This window comes from Bubalus kerabau, chromosome 19 (assembly GCF_029407905.1).
Source record: "Bubalus kerabau isolate K-KA32 ecotype Philippines breed swamp buffalo chromosome 19, PCC_UOA_SB_1v2, whole genome shotgun sequence".
Lineage (NCBI taxonomy): Eukaryota > Metazoa > Chordata > Mammalia > Artiodactyla > Bovidae > Bubalus > Bubalus kerabau.
The window spans coordinates 9382089-9396994 of NC_073642.1; the positions used below are offsets into that span (position 1 = coordinate 9382089).

Consider the following 14906-nt stretch of genomic DNA (forward strand, 5'->3'; position numbering starts at 1 on the left):
TACTGATTTGTTTTAGACTCCAACAAGTCAAGGATGTTTCTTGTAACCACTGTGTAACCATTAAAGGAAAACAAACCATATAACTACCAAGATAAGGGAGAAGGAACTGGAAAATAATTTTTAAATGTTTTTATTAGCTCAAAATGTTGCAAGAAAGGCATATAAAAGAATTTAGAACAGGTACGACAAGAAATAATAGCTGAAACCCTAAATATTTTACCACTAAATGTCCCTGATAGCTCAGTTGGTAAAGAATCCACTTGCAAAACAGGAGACCCCAGTTCAATTCCTGGGTCAGGAAGATCTGCTGCGGAAGGGATAGGCTACCTACTCCAGTATTCCTGGGCTTCCCTTGTGGCTCAGCTGGTAAAGAAACTGCCTGCAGTGTGGGAGACCTGGGTTCAATCCCTGGGTTGGGAAGATCCCCTGGAGAAGGAAAAGGCTACCCACTCCAGTATTCTGGCCTGGGGTCCTGGGGGTTGCAAAGAGTCGGATATGACTGAGCGACTTTCAGTTTCACTATACTAAATGTAAATTAACTAAATCAATTAAAAAACAAAACATCTCAAAATGAACAAATAAAACAAAGATGTACCTTGTGTAGAAGGACACAAAAGAACTAAAAGTACAGAAACTAATAAAAAGGAACATGGCCTAATTTTATAAGACGAAATAGACTTTGAGGCAAAAGGCATTCCTGAAGATAATGAGGGACATTTCATATTAATAAAAATATCAATCAGCCAGAAAGATTCAATACTTCTTAAACTGTATGCAGCCAATAATGTAGCATCAAAATATATAAAACAAAAATGCAAATTAAAAAAATGGACAGACTCACAACCATATTGGCCAATTTTAACATGTTTTCTATAGCTGATAGGTTAAGCAAATAAAATCAAATTATTAGTATATATAAAATCTGAGAAATATTTACCAACCGTACAAGCAACTTCTGAATCACATTAATTTTAAAGGTACATAGCAAAACTGATGCTAGGCCATATGTCGGGCTATATGTCAAATCTTAAAAAATTCCAGGGATTCAAATTATACAGTGAAATAAGGCTAGTAATCAATAATAATGGTACTGGAAAGTCACCAAATGGTTGGAAATTAAACAGTATAGGTCTAAATAATCTATGAACAAAGATTAAATCATAATGAAAATTTAAAATAGTTTTAACTAAAATGGACATACAAATATGACATACTAAAATGAGTCAATTAAAAGTATGGTTGAAAGGAAAATCCATATATCAGAAAAGAAGATATGCTGAGAATTAGTCATATATTTATTTTCTTAATTGTACCCATCAGTTCATTTCAGTTCAGTTGCTTAGTTGTGTCTGACTCTTTGCAGTCCCCATGGACTGCACCATGCCAGGCCTCCCTGTCCATCACCAACTCCTGAAGTTTACTCAAATTCAGGTCCATTGAGTCGGTGATGCCATCCAACCATCTCATCCTCTGTCATCCCCTTCTCCTCCCGCCCTCAATCTTTCCCAGCATCAGGGTCTTTTCCAATGAGTCAGTTCTTCGCATCAGGTGGCCAAAGTATTGGAGTTTCAGTTTCAGCATCAGTCCTTCCAATGGATATTCAGGACTGATTTCCTTTAGAATGGACTGGTTGGATTGTACCCATTCCAGGAAGTTAAAAAGAGTATAAAATTAATCACAAAGAATGAAGACAGGAGATTATAATCATGACAGCAGACATTTGTCAAATATAGAACAAATGTAAAATAGAAAGAAATTGCAAAACTCAAAATAAGTTCTTTGAGAAACTAAACCCTAAGCAAGAATGATTAAGAGAGCTAAGACACATAATATCAAATCAGGAATGCAAAAGAAATTGCCACAAATCCAACAGACATTTAAATGAAATAATGAGAGGATGTGGTGAAAAACTTTATTTCAGTAAATTTTCATATGTAGGTGAAATGAGAATCTTCCTTGGAAACCATGACTTACACAAATGGAAACAAGAAGAAAACTTCTAAAATCTAACCAGTTCTATATTAAGTAAATTTAAACCATAATTACCAACATTCACACGAGGAAGTTTCTAGGCACAATTGACCTCACTGGTATTTTCTTCCAGATATTTAAAGAGGAAACAACACCAATTTGGGGGCTTCCCTGGTGGCTCAGATGGTAAAGAATGCATCTGCAATGCAGGAGACCTGGATTCGATCCCTGAGTTGGGAAGATCCCCTGGAAAAGTAACGGCTACCCACTCCAGTATTCTTGCCTGAGAAATCCATGGACAGAGGAGCCTGGTGGGCTACAGTCCGTGAGGTCGCACAGAGTTGGACACAACTGAGCAACTTTCATTCATTCATTCTTTCAACACCAATTTCAAACAAACATCTTCAGAAAATTAAAAAACAAAAATGGAGAACATGTGTGTCTTGTTTTATGAGGCAAGTATTTCCTTGAGACCAAAACATAAACATTTACACGAAAGAAGAGTTAAGAACCAATCTCAAGGACATATATACAGAAAATTTAAATAAAATCTTAGTAAAATGAATCTGACGATATCTTAAAACAACCCTTTTAATTCGTCCCTTTTAATTTGGGTCCATTAAGGAATGTAAGATTCATTTCACTTTGGAAAATCAATCAATGTATTTTATCACACTGACAGATTGAAGGAACAAAATGATGGTCTCAATAGGTATAGAATCAACATTCAAAATCTATGATCTGTTTCTGATAAGGCTCAGCAAATAAGAAGTAGCAAATGACCTTCTTAAACTGACAATTAATTGAAAATTATTTTTTTGAATTAAAAAATCCACAGCAAATATTATACTTTATAATGCAATCCAGATGGCAATTCCCCAAAGCTTAGAAAGAATTATTTCTAATTATAATAATTTCCATTCATTGCTGTAGTAGTTGTCCTAACCAGTGCAGCAAGGCAAGAAAAATAAAAAGGACAAAGACAAAAATGGAAAAAATGAACTAACATTATTTCCAGACCACATTGATTTTGAAGTAGAAAATATAGAGAAATTTACACGTAAGCTGTTGCAATTAAGAAATGAACTTAACAAGATCACTGGAAAAAAGATCAATGTACAAAAACTCAATAATATTTCAATATATCAATGACAAATACATAGAAAAATAGCATATAAAATGATACTTGATTATGAGAATATCCCCAAACATCAAATATGTGGGAATAAATCTAGCAAAAGATGTCCATGACTTCGCCATAAAACGTTACTGTAAGCAAGAAAATGTGAGTAAAGAGGGATATTCCATTGCTATGGGCTGAACCATATCCCCTCTCTGACTCATATGTTGAAGTCCTAATCCCTAGTAACTTGGAATATGCCCTTATTTGGAGATAGGACCTTTAAAGCATTGAGTAAGTTGGCTCACTGGAAGAGACTCTGATGCTGGGAATGATTGAGGGCAGGAGGAGAAGGGGGCAACAGAGGATGAGATGGTTGGATGGCATCACCAACTCAATGGACATGAGTTTGAGCAAACTCTGGGAGATAGGTCTGGGAAGCCTGGCATGCTACAGTCTATGGGGTTGCAAAGAGTCAAACATGACTGAGTGACTCAACAATGGCAAAGTTAAAATGATCTCCTTAGGGTTGGCCCCAATCCAATATGACTAGTGTCCCTATAAAATGAGTAAGTCTGGAAACAAATCTGTATAGAAGAAAGACCATGTGGAGACAGAGGGAAAATATTGCCATTTATAAGCCAAGGACACAGACCTACATCAGCCCTGCCAACACCCTGATCCCGGACTTCTAGATTCCAGACTAATAAGAAAATAAATTTATGCTGTTTAAATTGCCTCGTTTGTGGTATTTTCTTATGGCAGCCTTAGCAAACCAACACATCCATATTTGTAGAATAGAAAACTCAATATTGTAAAGATGTCAATTGTCTCCAATTTAATCTATAGATTCAATTAATCTGATATTGTTTCAATCTAAATATGTGCTGTGCTCAGATGCTCAGTCATGTCTGACTCTTTGCAACCCCATGGAGTGTAGCCTACCAGGCTCCTCTATCCATGGGATTCTCCTGGCAAGAATACTGAAGTAGGGTACCATTTCCTAATCCAGGGGATCATCCCAACCCAGGCATCGAACCCAAGTCTCTTATGTCTCTTGAATTGGCAGGCAGATTCTTTACCACTAGCACCAGCTGGGAAGCCCTAAATATACATCTCTGCTGTTCTCTCCAAGCTCTCCTACTCTTTCCTATCCTGGTATTCTGCCAAATATCTCTGTATTTGATGTAGTAGAGGATACCACACAATGGGGGGTATAAACAACAGACATTTATTTTTCAGTCCTGGCGGCTGAGAATTCCAAGATCAAATCACTGGCCCACTGAGTTCCTAATGAGAGCTCTCTTCCTGGTTTGCAGATAGCTGCCTCCTCACTGTTCCTGCAGTTGTCAGAGAAAGAACTCTGCTAAACACTAATCTTATTAGAGTAGGGCTCTACCCTTACAGGTGGTTGTGTGGCCTAATGGATAAAGTATCTGACTTTGGATCCGAAGGTTGCAGGTTTGAGTCCTGACCTGGTTGCAAGGGGGTCAGTTACAATCTTGCTTCCCAGGTGGTGCAGTGGTAAAGAATCTGCCTCCAACCTTTTGGCCCCTTTTAACCTTGATTACTTCCATACTCCAAACACAAGCACACCGGAGGGTAAGCTTCAACATAAGACTTAATGGAGGGACACAACTCAGCCCAGAGCACTACCTTTTCTCCAGTTCAGCAGGGGCCTCTGACCTATAGCTTTGTAACGGGGTCCAGCTTTCCAGAAAGTCCATGTAGGTAGTTGAGGAAGCAATGTTAAGTTCCCTCGAATCATTCAACCTCATGGCTTTGCTTCAGTTAGTTTTCTGTAAGTCAAAACTAATATGAATATGATTCTGTAGGGATTGAACAGGTCTGGGGATGAAAAGCTAGCCCCTCGGGGATTAAGTATGTGAGGAACTAGAGGGCAAGGGCTTCTGGAGAAAGAGCCTATCACATGGAAAGCAAGAGTGGAGATGCATAAGGCTGACGGACTCTCGGGACACAGTTTAGGGCAGATGGACAGGAAGAAGGAGGTTTGAGCTGGGGAGATTCCCTCAGCATCTGGGGAGTGGAGACTGTGAAGAGAGAGAGGAGGCTGAAGGAGGGGAAGTTCACCCAGTTTCTAGAACCCTAGGAGCAGAGGCGAGTGCAGCTGGTGGCATGTGTCCCCCAGAGAGAGCATATGGCCAGTTCCTCACCTGGACTCAGCGTTAACCTGAGACTGGCTGCTTGGGGGCCTCCCTTGTCTGTCCTGATGCCCTCAGGAGTGCAGGAGCCGTCCCAGCAAAGAGCCCGAGGAAGCCTGGGAGCCTGGCTCACCTCTGCAGAGACTCCTTCTGGGGATCCTCTGAGGAGGGATCAGGACGTTGGTTCTCTAAGTCCTGCAATAGCAGCTGGGCCAGAGGCAGGAAAGCACTCCAGGCTCGGTGATCCCATTCATGCCCTATGTTGCTGTGGTCACTTGTGGGTGGGGACTGCAGGCACAAACACACCATAGTCGTTCTCTTTTCTGCGCTACTTTGGCCTAAAGAGAGAGCCCTGCGACGGCAGCATTGCCATGGTGATTGTGTAAGGAGCGGCTGTCCCTGGAACACTTTCCCTTTAGTGGAGTTGGTGAGATGAAGCCTGCTCACATATGAGCGTCAATGAGTAAAAAGTCAGTGTGGGATTTGGGAGCTCCTCTGGAACATCTGCAGTGGTAGAGGACACACCATTGATGTAATTAGCATCATATGAGCATCATAGATTTTGCCTAAGCAAATACTTTCTCCTGCTTTCCCAGGGCTGCTAGCCAGGCACTCAGGGAAGCCTGGATGGTAAAGGACTGATCCTCCCCCGTCCAGGGATTATGGGGAGTCTCAACAATGGCAATGGTTCCCAGAGGTGTCTCTTTGTTACTGAACTGAAGGGGAGGGGGCTGTGGTTTAAAGATAAAATCAGAAAATCATAGTGTTAAAGATGAATCAGGTGGAGGGCTGCGGTGAGAGTTGATTGGCTCAAGGAGGACCTGGGAGGGTTTCTGAAGCAGGCACAGGTCTGGGAGGTCATGGCCCAGTGATGCTACAGACTCATGACCCATCCCTGCAGCACCTGTCTGCCCCCACCTTTGGGCATTGAGCTCTATTGCTCACCTTTGTTTCCTTAGAGCCCAGGGAGGTGCCTGGCACATGGGAGACATTTATCAAATATTTGTGGAATAAGTGAATAACAAAAATATAACCTTGTTCTTAGAGCTCACTATGGTCCCCAAGATGGATAAATACATGAATAACTAAATAAATACATTCATTCTTCCCTTCACTTGTTCTTTTAATCATTTAAAAAAATATTTAGGGGATAGATAATATTTGCATGTAACACTGCACCTTGCAGATGTAACACATTTGATAAAACCTTTTAAATTATATTGTAATTTTTTTCTTATTTATTTATTTTAATTGGAGGCTAATTACTTTACAGCATTGTAGTGGTTTTTGCCACACATTCACATGAATCAGGCATGGGTTTACATGTGTTCCCCATCATGAACCCGCCTCCCACCTCCCTCCCCATCCCATCCCTCAGGGTCATCCCAGTGCACCAGCCCTGAGCACCCTGTCTCATGCATCAAACCTGGACTGGCGATCTATTTCACGTATGATAATATACATGGTTCAGTGCTATTTTCTCATTATTATAAATTTATTTTGATTGAAAAATCAAAATACAGCCTGAAAGATAGTCTCCTTTCTACATTTATATATAAATATTCTTCCCATTTCCCATCTATACACACACACTCACACACACACACACACACACACACTCCTTTTTGAATCATTATTTTGAAATAGGGTAATATCTCCTGAAAAATCTTATTCAGAAAAAAGCAAATTTAAATTTAGAAATTCAGCTTGATTAAAGGCCTACCATGTGCTGATTTGTTCTGAGAATGGGGTGTAGCTAAAAAGGGAATTGGTGGACATCTTCTCCAAGTGCACGCTCTGCAAAGACTGCATTTGATCCTAGCAAGGGTGCGAGGCGGGGTGGGGGGAGGGTATGGTCCAGAGAAGGAGTTCAGCACCCAATAAGGACAGGAAGAGGGGCACATTCAGACCCCTGCCCTGCTAAGGATGGCACAGAATTCTGAAAACCCAGGAGAGATGGTGGGGAAGACCTGATGCTGCAAAACCACAGAGAGTGGAAAGCTGGAGAGAACCTTTGTATGTGTTGTAATTTCTTGTTAAACCCATGCTCTGGCTCATAGCAAGGGACCACCTCCCAGGAGTGGTCTGGAGGGGCGGGGGAGGAGGAGAGCAAGCTGGCAGAGGGGGTGCTAAGACGCCAGGGACTGGTTATTTGTAAGGTTGAAGGAGACGGGGAGTCCAAAATCAAAGATAACTCTGGGCTTTCGGAGCTGTGTGCCCAGAAAGTCAATGGCCCCTTCACAGAGAGGCCGGGAGGATGGAGGGAGGTGAGTTAGAGTGGAGGGGCAGCTGCTGTGATGGGAACACCAAGTTTGTGATGATGTGGAGGGTGTGGAAGGAGGGTCATCACTGAGTTTGGACTGGGGATCTTCTCAGAGAGGTGAAAGCTGAAGCAGAGGAGTCCTGAGGTCCCTGAAGAAGGAGGGTCAGAGCAGAAATGGCATTTGGAGGAGCTGAGCGTATAAAGGCTAAGAACACACTTGGGAGCCAGGCAGGCCGGAGGATGACTGGGAACTTCCCTGGAGCTCTATGTTCTTTAGCCTGGGGCTTCTCAATTTCCACACCTGCAAAATCAAAGAATGCAGGAAAATCACTTAGCACAGTGCCTGGCACACAGAATGCATCTATGTTAGATGTAATTATTAAGGGGCCAGATCCAAAGCTGGGCAAACGTGGACAAGACAAAGACCCTTCATGCCATAACTAAGACCTGACACCACCTAATAAATAAATAAAATTTAAATATTAAAAAAAATGAAAACAGTTTCCCTCCTAAAAAAATGAAGGTGTTGGGCCCTTACTCTTCACTAGTAGTTAGCAGAAGAGAGGACAGTCCAGTATTTTCAAGCAACATGTTCCCTTCAGGGACCTGGAGACCAAGCATCCCAGTGCACGTTGGAACTTTGATTGATCCCACAGCCTCTTGGTGCCCACAGGACTCCACGGCAGCTCAGGAGATGCCCTTTCTGTCTACTGCTCAGTTGCTGGGTCCACATGGAGTGACTTCAGACCAGTGCCTGGGCACAGCTACTAATTTAGGTATCCTATGTATCCTCATTATCATTTAATACATTATCAAAATTAGGAAGGGCAAAAAAAATTCTTCAGAGCAGCCTTATACCCATGGGGTATTAGTTCTACAATCTGCTCAGCTGTTAGGTTAAAATCTCCCAAATGTTTTGGCTCTGGTACTGAGGTCTATTTCAGGGCAATTGTGTCTTGTTCCACCAAGTTCTAGCCAAAGGAGCCAATGGGAAATGAGCTGAACAACTTCTGGGACCCTTTCAATCCACATTATGGACAGTTTTTAGAGCTGGAGACTGGGGGGAAAAAACTGAAAGTATAGGAAGAATAAAATCAGATTTTAATTGAATTGCTGCAATGTACTAGTAAGGCTAGTTAAGCATATAATTAATTGTTGTAACTATAGCAACAGGATTAGCTGGAACTATTAGAGTGGCACCAGGGGTTCATGAGAGACTCTTAAAAAGACAAGTGGTGGAGATTGCAGAAAATAATTCATTCTCCTCCAGTAGCTCTCAAGAGGGCCTCACACTATTTAGCAAACCCCAAATAAATCTATTTAATAATATTTTGTTAGATTCATGCAGCTTTTCATATCCCAAAGGGCCCCAAGATTCTTCTTAAGCCATGAAAGCAAATATAGATTTGGAATAATGTATTGGGCCAGATTTTCCCAGTGCTTAAACAACTCCCTGGTGGTTTGTTCTGCACCTCTGGAAGCCCCATTACCTTGAGGATACACAGAAGCAGTAATTTGCTAAGTGGCATCCCCACAGGACTGGGGCCTGAAGCACCAACAGAGTGTAAACTCAGGCGGGGGCAGAAAAGGCTCCAGAGATAGTACTTTTATTTATTTATACCCTACCTCATTCCAAAAACGCCTCGAGAAGGCTTGCAAATTACACAGGCTATACCAGGATAAAATAAACACAGGAGGAAACCCAAAGCAGGGGCAGAAAATAGTAGGAAAGGAAAAATAAGATGTTTGGAAATGTTAGCACAAGAAGTGCACACAGCAATCTCCAATCTCCTGGTCTGTGTGTGCTATCATGTCTGACTCTTAGAGACCCTGTGGACTCTGGCCCTGCAGTATGCTCTGTCCATGAGATTCTCCAGGCAAGAATACTGGAGTGGGTTGCCATGCCCTCCTCCAGGGAATCTTTTGGCCCAGGAATTGAACCCACATCTTTTACGTTTCCTGCATTGGCAGGCAGGTTCTTTACCATTAGCGCCACCTGGGAAGCACAAAACTGAATTGAACCCACATCTTTTACGTTTCCTGCATTGGCAGGCAGGTTCTTTACCATTAGCGCCACCTGGGAAGCACAAACTCCTGCAGAAGCAGGAAAAATTTCCATTGTTCCTCCTACTGACTAAAACAGAGGAAAACAGAATCCACTTCTGGAAATAGATGCTGGGTGCTAAGACCTCACAGGTTGCTTCCCCGGTGGCTCAGCAAGTAAAGAATCAGCCTGCAATGCAGGAGACACTGGACATGTGGGTTTGAACCCTGGGTCGGGAAGATCCCCTGGAGAAGGGCATGACAACCCTCTCCAGTATTCTAGCCTCGAGAATCCCATGGACAGAGGAATCTTGTGGGCTACAGTCCATGGGATTACAAAGAGTCAGACATGACTGAAGTGATTGAGCATGCATACATGCAAGACCTCACAGAAATCTTCTGTTTGCCTTTAAGAATCTACTCTTTGGTGTAAATCCTCTCCAGCCCCTCTGCTGGAAGGAGGTAAAAGGGGGTCCCTGTAAAGGTGCACTTCCTCAAAGGAAACACTTTGGGCTATATTTGGGTAGATAACTATGGATTGTTCACCTAACCTCATTTCAGGCATCTACCCTTGTAGGGAAAAATACTCCAACTTCAAATGTTTTGTGGTACTCCGACTTGATCTACAGTTAAAATTTAGCCTCTAGAGCAGAAGTAGCAAGTGGTGGCCCACAAGGCAGGTGTAGCCCACAAACACGTTTCATCCTGCTCAGTGGGGAGATTGGCTTTCAAGCCCAGATTTCTAGTTTCTCCTAAAAAGCTGGAAGACCTGTGATACTGGTCCACCATCCGACTGCTGCTGAGCAGAGCAGAGACTGACCTCCTTGGACAGGATGACATTTCCCAGCGCCCAACCATGTGCAATGTCATACAACTCGTGGCATGAGCTGCTATAATAGCCTCTACCTCTTATATTACCTGCCTAGGTTCTCTTGATGAAGATAAAAGAGGAGAGTGAAAAAGCTGGCTTAAAACTCAACATTCAAAAAACTAAGATAAAGGCATCCGGTCCCATAACTTCATGACAAATTGATGAGGAAGCAAGGTGTTAGGAAGTTAGAATAGGAAAAAGGAGTCCAAAATGGCAGAGGCTAAAAGACAAAGAAAGGAAAAACCTGCGAAAATGGAACAAAAGAAAACCTGAGGATTGAAGTGAGAACCTCAGGTGAAACAAACAGCCCTCCTGGCTAGCCCAATTTACACAGGACAGGCTCAGGGGGAGGAGAAAAAAAGCATATAAAAAGAGGAGCCAAAATTGAGCTTTTGAGTTGGCCTGCCCTCATGTCTCAAGAATATATGTTCCCTTCTTGCCAAATAAAACTGAGCTATAACTGAGCTGTAACACTGGTCTGCCATTTAAATTGAGCTGTAACTGAACTGTAATGCTGGTCTGCCTTTTCAAATTTTTGCTGTGGCAAGACAGAACTGAGGAAATGACACACTCCCCCAACATATCTGGCACCGTGTCTCTGATTTAACCTGGCTGAAAAAAACTCAGCTTGGCCCCCTGCAAGGCGGAGGCCAAGCACAGCAGAAGCTCAACTTGGCAAAAGCTCATATAGTGGAAGCTGAACACGAAGAAAACCCAGTGCAGTGGAAATGACAAGAAGCCCAGCGTGCTGGAAACCGGGACAGCAAAAACAAACTCGGCAGAAAGCTCATGCAACTCAGTCTCAGATTCCAGAAGGCCTCCAGTTAAGGTAGGAGGGCCTCACCCCTATGGCTGGAAGGACATATGGCTAAAAAATCTTAATTCCTTTACAATCTCTCATTTTCTGTTTCCTTGAACCCCCTAGGAATAGGTGAGCAGCAGTGGGTGCGACTGAGGGACTCTGGCAGGGGCTACTCCTCACTGTATCCTGAAGGCTCTACTGTCTGCTGCGCCTTGGTAGCTGTCACCCAAGCAAGTGAGGATTCTTCTGTCCTTAATCTTCTTTGTGCAAAGGATCAGGCCAATGAAAACTGTGAGCACAGGTCAGGTATTTAGCAGATTTTCTGGCAGATTATGAAAGGGATATTTTGGCATATTTTTTCCCACTGCTCTTTCCTCCCATCCTTCAGCTCCTCTCTCCATATATGCCACTGCTAACAAAGTATTTTTCAGGTCATCACGTTTCCATTTCTGAAAGTTGTATTTGAAACTGTTTACCTAAGATTGGGACTCAAACCCACGGGGAAGGGACTCTGCTATGCTAAGTCACTCAGTTATATCTGACTGGGACTTGAGCGCAGCCAAAACCCATGGCACCCGGTTTCAGGACCTAATGAAGCTCAGGTTCTTAATGTCTCATTGCAAAAAATTCAGTGAGAGACACAGAAATAGGTAAGAGGTAGATTTGTTCAGATTCAGAGAAAAGCACAGTCCACAGAGTGTATGCCATCTCAGAGGGTGTATGCAGTGGCCATGAAATGTGGTGTGGTTAGTTTTTGTGAGCTGGGTGATTTCATATGCTAATGAGTGGGAGGATCATTCCAACAGTTGGGGAACCACCCATTCCTTGGTCTTTCAGTAGGAAACATGGAAGCCTCTGGGTGTGCATTTATTTTTATTTTTTTTTAAATTTTATTTTATTTTTAAACTTTACATAATTGTATTAGTTTTGCCAAATATCAAAATGAATCCGCCATAGGTTTGCAGACTGAGGATCAAGATTTAGTTGAGTTTGACTTGTCTGCCTTATCTTGGACCCATTTGATTTTAATTGGTTTATGTTATGCCCTTGGGCTATGTCATTCTGCCCCCTTCACTCCTGATTCGTGCTCTTTTCCTGAGCCCCATCTGGGCCTACAATGTTGCCTCTACAATATTCTGGGGGGAAACCAGAAAATAGATGGCCCTTGGGAGGGAAATTCTGTATAATATCCAATCCCTCTAGATATTCAGGCCATCTTCCATGTTTCCTACAACATGTGCAAGAATAGCATCTCTCAGTGAACCCACTAGGGTGAGTGAGAAGCACACAATGCCTGCTAGAAGTCCATCTGTTGACGGCATCTCTTCAAGGGCAATTGGGCTTCCAGGGATAATGTTTGCCACTTTGGGAGTTAGCCTTACAGGCCTTTTGGGCCCAAACCCTTACTACCCTTCTCCTAAAGTTACAAACATAACCCCAGATCAAATCTCCACTCAACTTTTATGGAACATCTGGTCTGTTTTCTCTTATCAATTTGTCCTTAAGCCACTTACTAACTCCTACAACCGGGACACTGCCCCCTTGTAGGCAATATCTCTCCACCCCGCTTATTATTAAAATACTCTTAATGCCCCTAACAGGACCAGATAACCCACTCCTTTGTCATTACTTCTATTATTACCTGGAGTGGGTCTATGACAGTGAAATATCTACTGTTAGAGACACTCCAAGCTGTACTTATGGAGGACTAGAGGAGGAAATCAATGACTTACATTACCTCAGAGCAATAAGAGGATAAGGCTTAAGGCTGTTTCACCAGGTTCCTGGTCTCAGAGCCCAGGCTTGGATTGCTTTACATCATGGTATCTATTCCCACCTGTGGTGGACAAACCAGCAATGAGTTAAGATTATAATCCCTTAATCCTTCCCAGTACTTGTCACACCGGAGACCCTGGGGATGCCCAACTCCCGCCGGGTGTTCCAGGAGGTCGACCTGCCTTGACCTGCCTAGGGATATGGTTCTCGGGAGGTTGTCACACCTCAACCTACTTGGGGATCTACCAGTTCAGGGGTCCCAGGAGGTCGACATGCCTTAATCTGCCCAGGGACCCAATTCTCAGGAGGCCAACCTGCCTCGAGCTACCTGGAGATTTGATCTTCAGGAGGCTGTCATGCCTCTGCCTGCCTGGGGATCTGCACCCTGACCCAGGGATGCCCGGCTCTCAGGCTGCAACAGTAGTGGGTAGGATAAGCTTCAGGAAGATTCACCCCTAAGGAAGTCCACCCTTAGGAAGTCCACCCCTTAAGGAAGTCTATAAAAATGGAAGAAGGCCCCTTAGTTTTTTCTTTTCCTCCCTGTCATCACTGTCTTTCAGATGGGAAATAACCAATGCACTTCCCAACAGATGCCCCTGAGATGCATCCTTGACAACTGGAAGCTGTTTGATTCTCTTAACTCTAAGGAGAAGTCGCTTACAATTCTTTTGTGCCACTGTGTGGCCACGGTATCTTTTGGATGATAAGAAACACTGGCCTGAGGATGGGAGTCTAAATTAAAGTACCATCCTGGAGCTAGACTTATTCTTCAAAAGACAAGGGAAATGGACAGAGATCCCCTACGTCCAAATTGTCTTCCGACTAAGAGATGTGAAGAAACTCTGTCTTAAGTATGGGTTTATTGTATGCCCTAAACATGAGCCTACTTGGCAATTGGTGTTAGGTATAGACAACCAAGAAAAAGAAGCCCCCCATGAAGGCTCACTCCCATGGCTTCCAAGTTGCCTGGTGCTCCTTCCTCATGGGCCAAATGTGCCCCCATTTCCAGGAGCACCCCCTCCACAAAAGCCAACTCAAGTATGTCCCTTAGTTGAAACTGGAGGAGAATTCGGACCAACCTGGGTTCTGTAAGCCCTTTTCCCTCTTAGAACTAAGACAGATCAAACAAGACCTGGAAAGCTATACAGATGACCCAGGCAAATATATAGTTAGATACATTCCAACACATTACCTTGGCCTTTGACTTGACACAGAAGGACATAATGATCATATTTAGTCAAACTTTATCTGACCCTGAATATGCTAGGGACTTAAAAGAAGCCCGAAGGTATGCTATGGGGCTTCACATGTCAACTGATAAATACCCAGTGGGGGAAACTGCGGTCCCCTCCTCAGATCCTAATTGGAATTATAATAACCACGAGCACATCTGGGAAAGGCATCATTTTCTGATCTGTGTAAAAGCAGGACTAAAAGCAGCCCAGCAAAAAGTAATCAGCTATTCCCGGGTCTCAGCAATAACTCAGCAGCCCAATGAGAACCCCATTGCCTTTCTGGAAAGGCTGAAAGAGACCCTCCAAAAGTTTACCAACCTGGACTTAGACTCTTATGAGGGACAAGTGATTTTAAAGGACAAATTCGTGTCCTAATGTGCATCAGACATCAGGATAAAGTTACAGCAGCTACAGCAGCAGGACCCTGCTGCCTCTTTAAATGAGATGGTCCGGACAGCCACCAATACATTTTATAACAGAGAACAGGAGAAGGAGGCCAAGGCCCAGGAAAGGGAGAAAGGAAAGAGATAAGGCATGCCCAGATGCTGGCTTCCCTCCAGGGAAGCCCTAAGGCAAATCCCGAGTCCTTAAAGAGCAAGGCATGACGCAAATGCCTAATCTGTAGACAGGTGGGACGTTGGGCCAAAGAGTGTCCAAATCTTG

The 14906-nt window shown here is 43.2% G+C and overlaps 2 long non-coding RNA genes across 3 annotated transcripts; one reads left to right on the forward strand and one right to left on the reverse strand.

Moving 5' to 3' along the window:
• Positions 1-7564: 7564 nt before the first annotated feature.
• On the reverse strand, positions 7565-8578 carry LOC129634011 (uncharacterized). The gene is made up of 2 exons (XR_008705366.1): positions 8055-8578; positions 7565-7817 (listed from the first exon to the last, which is right to left on the reverse strand). It is a non-coding gene; the product is annotated as an uncharacterized LOC129634011 (long non-coding RNA).
• A 2228-nt stretch (positions 8579-10806) lies between these two features.
• On the forward strand, positions 10807-13767 carry LOC129634213 (uncharacterized). Of its 2 annotated transcripts, none has more exons than XR_008705478.1 (3): positions 10807-11259; positions 11356-11533; positions 13569-13767. It is a non-coding gene; the product is annotated as an uncharacterized LOC129634213 (long non-coding RNA). The 2 variants fall into 2 exon arrangements; XR_008705479.1 differs by having other exon boundaries at positions 13599-13767.
• The last annotated feature ends 1139 nt before the right edge of the window (positions 13768-14906 follow it).